Source organism: Fukomys damarensis, unplaced genomic scaffold (genome assembly GCF_012274545.1).
Source record: "Fukomys damarensis isolate Sample0158 unplaced genomic scaffold, DMR_v1.0_HiC HiC_scaffold_33, whole genome shotgun sequence".
Lineage (NCBI taxonomy): Eukaryota > Metazoa > Chordata > Mammalia > Rodentia > Bathyergidae > Fukomys > Fukomys damarensis.
This window is the reverse complement of record NW_022900945.1, coordinates 35,633,714-35,646,931: the sequence shown is the minus strand read 5'-3', so window position 1 is coordinate 35,646,931 and position 13,218 is coordinate 35,633,714. Positions and strand designations below refer to the sequence as shown.

Genomic DNA, 13,218 nt, shown 5'->3' with positions numbered 1-13,218 from the left:
CATTCTCTTAAATAAAATCCAGATTGTAGCTGCCACCAGGTTGGAAGTGGAAACTGGAGAGAGACAGAGATGGACGTAGGCGGGACAATAATGGGAGAGGAGGTAGGTAGTAGGCAGAAAGATCTGTCAGGCACAGGCTGGTTGAAAATGCCCTTCACCACTTTTCAGTCCCTTTAAAAAGAGGGGGAAAAATTACCTTGAATAGAAGGGTAGCTGTACAGATCTTTTGTTTGAAGTACAGTTCTTAGACTGCCTTTTAAGCAAATCTTTTGGTTTCTTCGGGTTCTGACTGATGGGAATATCTTTTTAAGGGTGAGCTGAGGAGAAAATATAGAGAAAGGGTATAAAATGAACCTTGATAAAGTTCTTTGTCTTCAACGAATTAAGAAACAGACTGTTTTACTTTTGGGGGATATAAGAGAAACCAGGGAAATAAATCTAGAAGATTGAGAGTAGTGTGTGTGTGTGTGTGTGTGTGTGTGTGTGTGTGTGTGTGATTTTGAAGTGAATTTCTGTAGAAAACGTCACGGATTCTAAGGAATGAGTTCAAGACTGGGGGAACAGTTTTCCCTGAGTTTCAGTCTCCCCTTTCTCTCTATGGCCCCCAACACACACATACACACACAACTTTGCAGGTTGGACGTGCATTTCTCTGGGAGAATGATGAAAGTCCTCAAAGCAAATGGGGTGGGGGCGGAGGAATAGGGATTGGGGGAAGGGGAAGGGGCGTGGGATGGGAGGAGAGAGGTAAGGAAAGTTCCTACGTGGCACCACCAAATATTCGAGGACCAGACCTGCTCAGAAGGCAGCAACCCTGTCAGTACCCAAGCAGGGAGAGCGACTTCTCTCCTCCCCCTGCCTCCTCCCTCCCGGGTCCGCCCTTTCTCAGAAGGCTTCTGGCTGGAGCGGTCCGTTAGGTGCTGCAGACTCGGCTGGCAGGCGAAATCCGGGAAGCCCAAGCCATTTAGAGTAGAAACCAAGCTTTGGCAGGAGCGCAGAAAGAAGCTGGGGAACTGGAAGGAAGGTGGGGGGAAGAGAAGGGAGAGCGGAAAAGAAGAAGAAAAGAAGAAAAATCAATTCCAAAGCCCCAGGCTTTAGCAGAAATCTGAATCTGGCCCGGGGTCTAATGCCAAATTCTGGGTTTTTCCTAAAGACAAAGCTCCCGGAGGCCAAACTCTGCCCCCAGGTCTGCCCCCAGTGGATTTCACCTTGCCAAGGAGCTGGCGACTCCTGCTTTTCAATCTTCCCTATGACTTTTCCTGGTGAAAACAGTACTCATTAGGACTATATTTTAATTTTGAAATCAGTTATTTTAATTATGTCGTTGCACCCCTTTCTACATTTTCAAGGATGAATAAGAATCTTTGAAATTAGAGTGCATCAGAAAGTTTGCATTTTTCTCTTTGGTACCTGGCCTCCAAATGGATTGGTCAGTTTTGCCAGCAGGTCTGCCCTCTGCTGGTCTTGAATATTACTTGGAATTCAAGTGTCTGCCACAGTAAAGGAGGTCTCTTAAAGTCTCTCTAACCACAGTGATAGCGGAAAAGGAGAGTTGAACTTGGGGAAATTGACATACTAGTTCTTTTCAAGCATGCCTCACTCACGTAGACATGAATATTTATAACAACAGCTATTTATTTCAAAGAAACTGAGTGATTCTTCAGTAAAATGGATAAATTCAAGGACCACTAGCCTGTACATGGTTTATTTAACTGGAAATATTGATCTTCTTTTACCACTTTATCCTTCTACTAAAGTTCTGAGTAATAGAAAAATCAAATTTCTACACTTTGATGAATAATTTTCTATTTTCAATCTAGCTACCTACCTGATACACTTTGAAACAAACAACACAGAACCACACCAAATAAATGATAGAAAAGTAACTTCTTATTGTAGAAAGTGAAGAAATTGGAGAAATGGCAAAGTTATGAGGATCAGATGTTACTGGGTTTCTGCTTGTTATTTCTGATAAAATGTCTTGGAAATCAATACTTTAGATATTCATATTGTGAGATTTGGGCATTTGTTTATCAAGGTGCACGGTGCTGATATTGCTTTGTGTGAGGCCACATGTTTATTTAAACCTGTTTTTGCAGTTATTCTTGTCAACGCATGATTGTCAAAAAAGGAAATAATACTGCATTAATGCTTAAAAGTGGAACACTGGCTTCAAAGGCTGAGTCATCAGATAGAACTCAGTATCCAGTTCTAAAACTGGCATTTATACTTGTAGTTGAAGGAATGAGTAAGATTCTGTACAAGTTTCCAAATAAAGGTATTACATTCCAGCATCATAGTATAACAGATTTTTCCAAGGTGCAGTGGTATCATTCAGTTGCTAAACTCAAAGATAATTTAAAAAACAGTCTATTTTTATATAAAATTAGAACATGAAAGACTTAAAATGTTTTGCATTCATAATAAAGTTAGACACAAGTTTCTTGAAAGAGAATGTATTAAAGAAATTGATTTCTCTTGGAATCAATAATTTTACTTTGAAAATCCAGACTAACTTGGGAATCTTTAATAATATTTGTAAATATGTACTATGATTTAGTACAAAATGTTCGCTATTACTTCAAAACATATCCATATAGTTTATATAATTACCTATGTTTGGACTCATTACTTTATGGAATTTGTGTGCCGTGTTTGTGTGTGTGTGTGAGTGTGTGAGGTGTGCCTTAGTCTGTGACTTGCTGTGGGTAGGACCTGGAATTTACCTGGAATTAGTGATCTCACAATGATATTGTCAAGATACATGGTTTTCTTTAAGAGTTTTAAGTAATAGCTTAAGAAAGAGCTGTCTATAATTAAATACTAAGCATGATAAAGTCTAATTGAATTTTTCAATGATTAAAATGATATTGGGCTTTTGGCCATTCAACCAGCACTCTGTCTTGCAGTATGTTGATAAATTTTAGGAGGAGCTTGTAGAGCTTGTCAGTAATTGGTAGTTAATCCCGAAGAAGTGTTATTTTGAGTGCCCAGGATCAGCAGGTGAAATGGTGCTGGCTTCCAGAATGTATGCTCATTCGATCTTGCAGAGATCAGATTTGTTCTTTGGTTATTTAATTAGAAATCAGCTCAAAGATCAGATATGCTTCTGGTAACAAATGTAGCATTTGATGGGATTGCCAGTACTGTATCTTCATTTTTTAAAATTCAAATTTGACCAAACTTGTAATAAAGTATCCATAAATCATAAGCGATAGCCTATGAGAAATTCCAGATAGACTAAGTTCAGGTGGTATACATATATTCAGTTAATAGCAAATACCCTCAACTGATTGTCTATGAGTTTTAGTGTTAAATTTATTAATATCTTAAAGTGACAATTTGGTTCATAATTAATATTTAAGTGAGGAACTATTTATAAAAATAGTCTTTAAGAGATCTGTAGTTTAAACTACATTTTGAAGTAATAAATTGAGAAACATTTACATCGTGTGATTATTTACAGTTTAATAGTTTTTTAAAATACTTTATTTATCTGGATTTGTGATTAAAATAGGATCTTGTTGTTAGGTATAGTTACCCATAAAATACAATAAGGAAAATACTATTTCTTTTCTTACTTTTCTGGGTTCAACTTCTATCAACAAAAAATGTGTAATTAGTCACTTCTCTAAAAATTGTGTTTTCTGAGATAAATTTCACTCTAATTAATTTGTCAAAACTGATTTATTTATCCTCATCTATTAAATGATAAGAATTAAATTCAAGCTTGGTTTAGAGTGTCTTTGTAGTACAAAGCTAAATTTTTCAGAGGAAGAAAAGGTATTTTTCAGAGGAAGAAAAGATGAGATTTCTTTCTTCAGAATTCTAGAGAATTAGAATTAGAATTCCAGGAATTAGAGTAATGACAATCAATCCTCCTCTCTCACTTTAACCAGGATAGGAAGGCACAGGGAGTTCTTAGTTGAATACTTTTTTGCATTAATACATAAAAATGTCCTGATAATATTCAAGTTTTTTCTGAGTGAGTAGACTGAAGATCTGTCCTAATGATAAGAAATTCCTGTAATACAAGCCCAAGACTGGATTAAATGACCAAATTTTACCTAAAGGCACATGTGCTAAAGTTTAGATTAGTAAGATGGTTAAGTGAAAATATCTGATTTAAAGAAAATCAGATATGAAAGAGTTACACAACTTACTTAAAATTCCTTAATTTTCTAACTTCAGAGCAAGATAATTTTTTACCATTTACTCATAGATATATTACAAATATACTTAAGTATGAAGTAAAATTATAAAGGATAAGAGTTTCCAAAATATTTCTTGTCAACATTTATTGTTAGATGAAGAATATAGTATTTTATTATCTGAAAAGTTATTAATGAAGGAACAGGTCCAATTTTCAATTTTAAAGAAGCTAAGAAATTATATATACACACACACACACATACACACACACATATATGTATATAAACTTCTTATGCAGTTTATGTTATATAAACCTATATTTTTATATGTTAGTACTTCAAATGAGGAAAATAATATCCAGTTTCTGATCATTTTGTGTTAATTTTAATTGATTATATAATATATCTTATACATTATATGGCTTTTATTAATAAGTCAGAATGTCATTATGACATTATGATATACTTGATATGTGTTTATAGTCTTTTTCCAAATACAGTAAATGGTCAATTTTTAAAAAAGGAGAGAACTGAGTAGCACAATTCTAATTAATGTTTGTGATTTGTATTGTGTTAAATCATCTAAAGCTACATAATAACTTTTACCTCATAAATGAAGGGACAGTTAATTTATGAGAAGTATTCACTTTAAATGAACTGCCATGATACTCTAATGGGTTGCTGACAAGTTTTATTTTCACATGTGGAACTGTGAGGAAGTAAAGGAGTAATTCTATTTTATATATAAATTTTATTTCTAGAAATTCTATCTTCACGACCTACAATAGCTTCCAAATTAAGAATCATTCCACCATTAGGGAAAAGCAATATATGTCCTTATGGTCTAGACAACAATATTGCAGAAATATTTATCATGACTTTTTAATAGTATAATTTATATAAACATACATGAAATTTTATAAATAATACAACATCTTCATCATGTTATATAATTTGTAATGACTAGGTTTAAGTATTTAAAAGGCAGAATTTTATTGGATCAAAAATATGCTTCTCTTCCCTTCCCACCTTTGGAGACGTAATTAAGGGCAGGTGGTATAATCATTAGGAATTCAAGGCAGCTGCAAAGTGGGGCCTGAGTGCTGGTCTGCGTTCCTGCTTGTACTTCTTCGCTTCCCTCCTTTAATACTGGGGAAATACGACCTGAGTTGGGAGTGGGGAGAGGAAACCATTTTTTTTAACCATTGAAGTTTTGTTCTCTAACAGAGAAGAAAGAGAAGTACACAGCGATATTATGCAAAGTCACTATGTTTCTTAAAATCTCTCATTGAAGAGTCCACTTTATATGCAGTTTTAGTGTAGCTTTCAGCATACTCTCATGCTCTACCTAAATTTAGACTTTTTTCTCCTAATTTTTCTTTCCATTTAATTCAAAGCTTAGGCTTTTTTTTTTTCCATTTTAAACTGCTTTCTATACTAGAATACATCTGAAACATTTGTTTTTCCTTCTTTCAAAACCTAGTATAATGTTATTCTACAGCTAAGTCTTTTTTCTACTTTCAGTGTTTCAGGACAACATGAATAATGCTAGCTCATAGAGAAGATGAAAGAGAATTTTAAAGTGATTTAGTGAGTAATATCTATTTATCAGTTGCAGTCTTTGGCCTACTACTGACTTGGCTAGTGGTTCTTTAGACATTGGCTGATCACCAGACCTACTGTTATCTGGTAAAATAAACTCTTTGCTTGCTGCGCATGGAATTAGAGACAGTGCTATTAATTTAGGAGAAAGAACTCAGAGAAAAGAAAGGTTATCATATTTCAGAGTAAGAGACCAGCTTAAATACGACTTGACAATTGAGAACCTAAACAAACCTGTGTAAAAGTGCTTTAGCACAATCAACTTTTGCAATCCTCTCAAACCTTCTTTTTTTCTTAAAAAGCATTTCTTTCTTATTTTAACCAAATTTAATTGCTCTTGAATGGCCTGGGACTGCACAGGCAAATGAAGGTCCCTATTCATAGAACTTGAGCTCATAGAGTATCAGTGGAAGCTTCCTTCCTCTGTCTGACTGGTAAACTGACATTCGGGCTTAAAGGAATGAACCTTAGACTGTGTTCTGAGAGGTAGATGGCTTTCCTTACTCACTCAGATTTTTCACTTACCACTTCCTGAAAGGATGACTGCCAAAAAGACCAGGAGTTGTAATCCTTGACAAGGCTAATAAAAGCTTTAGCTCACTTTGTACTTGGTGCCCTGAGGCAGTTCTGAAGAGGAACAAATGCCATTAAGAATTATTAAAGTGGTGTCTTTGCTTCTCCTTAGACTGGAGCCTAAAAATGGAGTACAGTCCACTTCTGACTGTCCATTTCCATGTTCAGTGCTAATGAGTCCTCATAATACTTCCCCAGTTTTGAGAATAAAGTTATTATCCAAGTGATTTAGGCTGATGTACAGTGTTCATCTGAACTGCCCCTCTGGAGGTCCTGTCTATGACTAGCGTTTCTTAATTTCTCCAGTTCCACCCCCATTTGCCCTGTACTTCAGCCATATTTTGTCTGTCTTGCAACTCTTCCTGGATTATCTGTTCCCTTCCTATACATCTAGCACACACTATCTCTTATTTATAACTCAGGATTTAAGTCAAATATCACGGCTCTGGGCAACTTTTCCTCATATCTCCAGGGAGATGTAATTGTGAGATCCAACACCAAATGCATGCTCACTGCATACCAGGTTCTATTATAAAGGCTTTCATACAGAATCTCATTTCAGCCTGACAGTTATACTAGAAGTAAGCTGACATCAATGAGGAAACTGAAAAATATCGATAAGTTAATTATTTCATCTAAGGTAACAAGATAGATTCAGCTACATTCAGGATTCAAACATAGACAATCTTGTTCGGGAACCTTGGTTTAGACTCTTTGTCCATGTTTAACTTTTTTTGGGTATTTTAATGTTCTACCTAGTGCCCTCAACTTGACTTATAATTGCAGTGCCCTGAGGCTACAAATGCATAAATCATATCTCCACACCACAGTGTATATATTGTCAGTTGTGTGAACAGTTTGATTTCTCCCAAGGAAAAATATCAAGAAGCCCCAATAAATGATGTTATAATTCAGGTGGCTCTTCAGGCTACATTTAAGTTTAATGGAGGAAGTCATATCACTCTTGGCATTTTATGGAAAAAACAAAACCTGAAAGGAGCTGGAGAACTTAAAGCGGAGTTGCTGGAAGTCATGCAATATTACCTTGGTTCCTTTACTAAGTTAAGAAGAAGTAGACATGTATGTGTTGATGCTCAAGGCTTTTAGTTGGGGCTGACCTAGTTTCATTAAGAAAAAAGGACACTGACAAGACAGTTGCTTGTGTTAATCAGAATCTACTGAGAAGAGCATCCGGTCTCATTTTACTTTTGGTAGACTGTGTGATAGTTTACATGTATGCTTATTATCTTCAGTATAGAAAATTGAGGTTTTTATCTAAAAAACATTTGGATACCTAATAAAATAGGAGAAGGTTACTGAAATGGCACATGGTTGGCAAAAAAAAAATACTATCATTATTTTTAAAAATCATTTAAATGTTAGTTTTACACTAGGAATTATTGAGTGGGCAATATCTTGTTTTTTGTAGAATCTGATATAGTCACAATTTGTGTGATTCATCAATGGGCAGGAATATTAAAATGTGATTGACTTAGAGTGGAGTGAAATGAAAGTTTGAGGACTTTTTTCTATACTTAGTCTCTAATAATAAATGTCGCACTTTATTTCTATCTTTTTCATCTGGGAAGTGGTTTTCTATCTTATTTCCAATGATGACCCTGGATATTTGCAGCTAACGAACTGCTGATATTATTTCTAAGACTGATTCACTTCAAGATATCAAGTTATATTTCTGCTTTGACAGTGGCATAAATCATTACTTCATTTACTTACAGATGAGCAGAAAGGGAATTTTAATCCAAAAATAACAATCCTTAAAAATGTTAATTAAAAATGCACCTATCACTTATTAATTTTTGAACTTTTCATCTATTTTATGTACTAATAGAGATTACTTGTCTGACTTTCCTTAATAACTACTGGATATAATGGCCCATCTTTATATGATTAATATAACAAAACAATTCTTTATTTGGATTGCATGCTATAGGTATAGTACAGTTATTATGCTAGGTTAGCAAGAAGTTTAAAGTTTTAAGTGCTTAATAAAATTGATGTAGTAGTTTTAGAATTGTTTTGGATGACAGTTTTATTCTCTGTTCCTTTCCATAGCATAGTTTAGTTACATCAGAAACGTTAAGACCGTTCTATTTAGTGTGTTCAAATGCCTAGAACTGAGCTATGTAATTGGTGTCTGGTAAAATCTTTGTTGAAGGAAATGAGGCTATTGGTTACAGCTCTAATGATTTATATTTTAATAACCTAGGTAAAAACCTAGATATGATGATATAATGATGTACAGTAATTACAGTCAACATTTCCAGAGCATAACTTATTTCTGCTGATATTATTCTGATTTTATGAAAATATCAGGGCCTGGTTTCTTCAAAGCTAACTAGGGGCTTCCCACTGGAGGACTTTCCCACTTTGTTGTCCTCTGGGTTTTTAATCAGGATTTAGACATTGTCTCCTATAGCAATAACTCTCCTAATGACTTTAGATGACATTCTAAAGCACACTGTATTTACCCCAAACTCAAATATATATGAAGTATATCTTTAATGATTCAACAAAAGCATGAAATGTGCCACTTATCTATGTAAAAGATACAGCATTTAGAAGCATATATAGAGTGTAACTGATAGCCAATAAAATATTTGTTGAATAAATAATGAAAAAATTTCCCCTCAGGAGGATGAGGTTCCTTTCCTGGTTTATTGTCATAGTTATTTACAGTTCCAACCCTGGAGCTTTTGGTTGGGTAGATTTTGAATGGCATCTAAACAGAGGTACTTTTTCAATTTCAAAGGAAATTTTTATGCATAGTCAAGGGTTTATAAATCTTATGAAATGGGCAATAAGCATATTAAGATGCAGATGTGCCTAGCTTGTATAATAAAGCACTGCAAGTGGAATGGAAAGTAATTATTTCTATGTGCAAATCCTCTGATGAACACAGTACTGTGAGACAGCAGTGAAACAGCAAGATCTGAATTGGGCAGATCATTTGTTTCCAATATAGAAAGAACCTCCCTTTAACTATGCATGCAATAAATTAAATATCAGTGAGCATTGCTTTCTCAACATTAAAGTCAAATGATTACACTGGAAATATAATTTTAACTTTTAAATAAATTAAAAAATAACCATGACTGTTCACAAATAGGAAAAGGCAGTGCTTTTCAAAAGAGATCAGGTGCATTCAGGGTGGTATGTCCCTAGACAAGGCAGTGCTATTCACTGATTCACTTTAACCTGGTTTTTGTTTTTTAATCATATTGAAAGTTTAATGTTACTTTTGTTTTCAGTTTTCCTACATAAATTTTTATAGAACAAAAAAATTGAAGATTGAGCACATGCATAACCTCAAATATGAAATGACTGACTTCTCTGAGCATAGCAAATATATTAAGTGCTTCAGGTACCAAGAAAATATGTCAGTCTCTGTTCTCATACATCATGTGTGTTTCTATGAGAGGGACAGTGAAACACTAAGTAATCATTCAACAAAGATGTATCAAAGCATCACAGTATGATAGGTTCTAAGCTTATTTATTCAATCCAACAATTTCATGTTAGAGGCTTAATATAGGCTCAGGCTTGTTTCTGGGCAAATCTAGTCATATAATCTTGTTTCAGAGAATTTATGATGTGTTTAAAGAGATAGTGGTCAATCAAATACACAGCAGTAGATACGAAGCGATAGCAATTTAGATGTTTTGAAGGAGAGGTGCATAGTTACAGAAGAATACAAAAACAGAAACTCAGCAAAGCCAAAGGAAGCTTTCCTGAGAAATAGCAGTTGGGCACTAAATAATCAAATGAAGCGAGGAAGAAACAGCAAGTCAGGTAGTGACAAGACAAACTGAGAAAGACACCACACAGAGAGCAAGTGACATCACAAAGGGCTTCAAAAAGGGACTTGAAAACACAGTGCCTCTAGAGAAGGCAAAATGGATGTATAACATGAAACATAACTGCAGTGGATAGGAGACATACACGATTATATGGCTACATTTTTCTAAGTAGCATGGAGTCATGTGCCTAATTAAAAGGAGAGGCTGCTAAGTTGGCAAGTCAGTGAGTGCTTCGTATTTGCACATAGAGGCGGTCCCGACATGCTGCTTTTTTCTCGATCATCCAACATACTGCAACGTCACCTGGGGTTCACAATAGTAATACATTTAAACCACACTTTGTGTGGAGTTATGACCATCACAGATGCAAACTTGCAAATATTTAAACGAATAATACTATTTTGTCATGGAGTAGAGGAAAGAAATGTGTCTAGATATTTATAAAAATCTGTTGTAAGACAAAGATAATTTGACATTTCTAAACCTTACGTGATTGTTCTGTAATTATCTAAATTATAGCATCTTATAGAACATTACATTAGTGATTGTTTTAATTTATGAAGATCAGCATTGAACTATAACCCCTATTTTGATTGAGAAAATGTTTACATTAAGCATTTTTAAGGCATAAAGATTTCTTTTGAGGAAAATTATATGAATAGAGTTTTTAAATAACTAAGTATAGGTTTAAATATCATTGGTATTAAGAGTTTTACTTCTAGCTCAAATCTTTCTTCTCAACAGTAGAATTGAATGCTCACCCATTTTGTGGTTGCTGTTGTTGTTCTGAGACAAGGTCTCAGTTTGTAGCTCAGGCTGGGCTTGGACTTAGTATGTAGCCCAGGCTGGCCTGGAACTCTCTGCGATCCTCCTGCCTCAGCCTTCCCAGTGCTAGGATTACAGGGGTGCAACACCACACCTAGTTTACTACTCACTTATTTTCTGGCATTTCAGTCCTCACAGTATCCAAACAACTACAGGACTCCTCTCCTGAAAGCTGTTTCCTCTCACAGTTTTCTCCATCTTAGTTTATAGCAACACAGTCTATCATGATCTTCAAGCCAGACAACTGGACAGAGCTTTGTCTCCTTTTTTCTTATAGCTCATCTTTCTTCCTTGAGCAACTCCTGTCTGCTCAAGCTTCAGAACATATTCAAAATCTGACATAGTACTTCATCTCTCAGTCCAAGAAAGCAACAGTTCACATCAGGAAGTGTCCAAGTGCTTCCTCACTGCTATATAATTCTGCTCTACTGCTAGTTTTTCTCTGAACAATGGTCTGAAAAATAAGTTGAATGAGAAATCTCTATTCTTTACTTTCATTTTTGCCATGACCCTAAAACTGCTTGGAAAACAAATCACTAGAAAAAGTTGGTTTACATCACTTTTCTCTTTTTTATCTTCCAACAATTTTCTGTCTCTCATCATAAAATCCAATCTCAGCAGAGATCTCACAGATCTTATATAGTCAACTTCTGTATACTCTCACTCTTTTCTGACTTCATCTTATAACCTTACTGCCATTGTGGACACATTTTGTCTCTGTGTCTCCTACAAAACTTTGAACCAACACTTGTCTCAAGTATTTTGAACTTGTCTTTCCTTTCCTAAGAATTCTATTCTGAAAAAATATCAGTGAAGAGGACTCTTTTACGATTTTCCAGATTTGACCCAGATATCATTTATTTATTGAAGACTTTTCTTTCTTATTCATTATCACAGTTTATGGCTCTGCCACCTGTTCTTTATCTTTTTTATTTTGTTTTGTTTTGTTAAGACAGGGTCTTCCCCTGTAATTCAAGTTGGATTTAAACTCACTATGTAGCACAGGCCAGCTTCAAACTCATGGCAAGCCTCAAACTCAGAGCAATCCTCCTGCCTCAGCTTTCTGAGTGTCCTGTTCTGTAATCTGAACTTGATGTATTTTTCTTCCTGGTACTAGTCAGGTATTTATCATATATAAAAGTAGTGGCGTATTTAAATTAAAATAAGAATTCTGTTTTAATATTTTATATAAAATGTAAAATTAGATAATTTGGATTATAAATTACCTTCAATTACTTGGCTTTCACAAGTTAGCAGAATCTAGGCTGCATATATACAATAATGGCGTAGTTTTTTATTTTAATAATTCATACATAATTGCTATGACAAATGCTGAAGAAAGAACATTTTTCTTGTTTGATGATCACCATGGCATAGTGGAAATTTTAATGAGATTTTGTACCTTGTTCGACTGGTTTAAGATGATAGTTACCTAGAAGATGTATAGAAGATACCATCAAAATATTGTAAGATATGTATTCACATATACAGATATTCAAAGTAAATTCCTTTGTTGTTCTTAAGGCTAAATCAACAATCTTGCATTTTTTTGTATTTCTCCCAATACTTGGGTAGGTTAGAATTAGACTAGTAAACAGACAATAATTGCATGGAAATAAAATTAATTTTGCTGCAGTCACCTCTTATCACTAGTTTTTCAGAATATCTCACTATGTATTTATGCTTGACCTTTCAAGTTGAATCTCAGTGTGCAATTGTTTTTTAAAACTGCTAGTTTCATGAAGTTGTAAGAGTAAATTTGTATTTTATCATTTGGTTTCTGCTTTCTGAAAAGTAATGCAAATAGTGCTGCCATGTTCTTGGTTTGAAGAAATTCATTATAAAATTCCTAAAACTCAATCTTCCTGGTTTAATATTGTCTTTGTCCATCCTATTCTCAATTTGATACTATTCATTGTTTAAATATCAGATACTATTTTTTAAAAAATGGTAATTAAAATCTGGAAGTTTGAGGCACCTGCATTTATTTCATTTGTATTATGTGTGCGTGGGAATATATTAAATAACATTATTATTGAAGCAAAAACATTTTAGTTGATTTTGGAATCTTTTGAGGGAAATGGAACTAGAAAGAGTATTTTGGGGGCTCTCAGAGATTTAGCTCAGTGGTTCTACCATTTGCCTCAAAAGTGCAAGATCCTGAGTTCAATCCCTGGTACAAAAAAAAAAAAAAGTATTATGAAACCCTTTCTGAGACCGAGAGTAATTAATCTAGACTCTAAATCCAG

The 13,218-nt window shown here is 34.5% G+C and overlaps 1 protein-coding gene across 5 annotated transcripts in view; it reads left to right on the top strand.

The window, feature by feature from the left end:
* Col11a1 (collagen type XI alpha 1 chain) overlaps positions 1 to 13,218 on the top strand; it is a 531,458-nt gene that overhangs the window by 327,855 nt on the left and 190,385 nt on the right. The gene's annotated exons all lie outside the window — the stretch shown is intronic.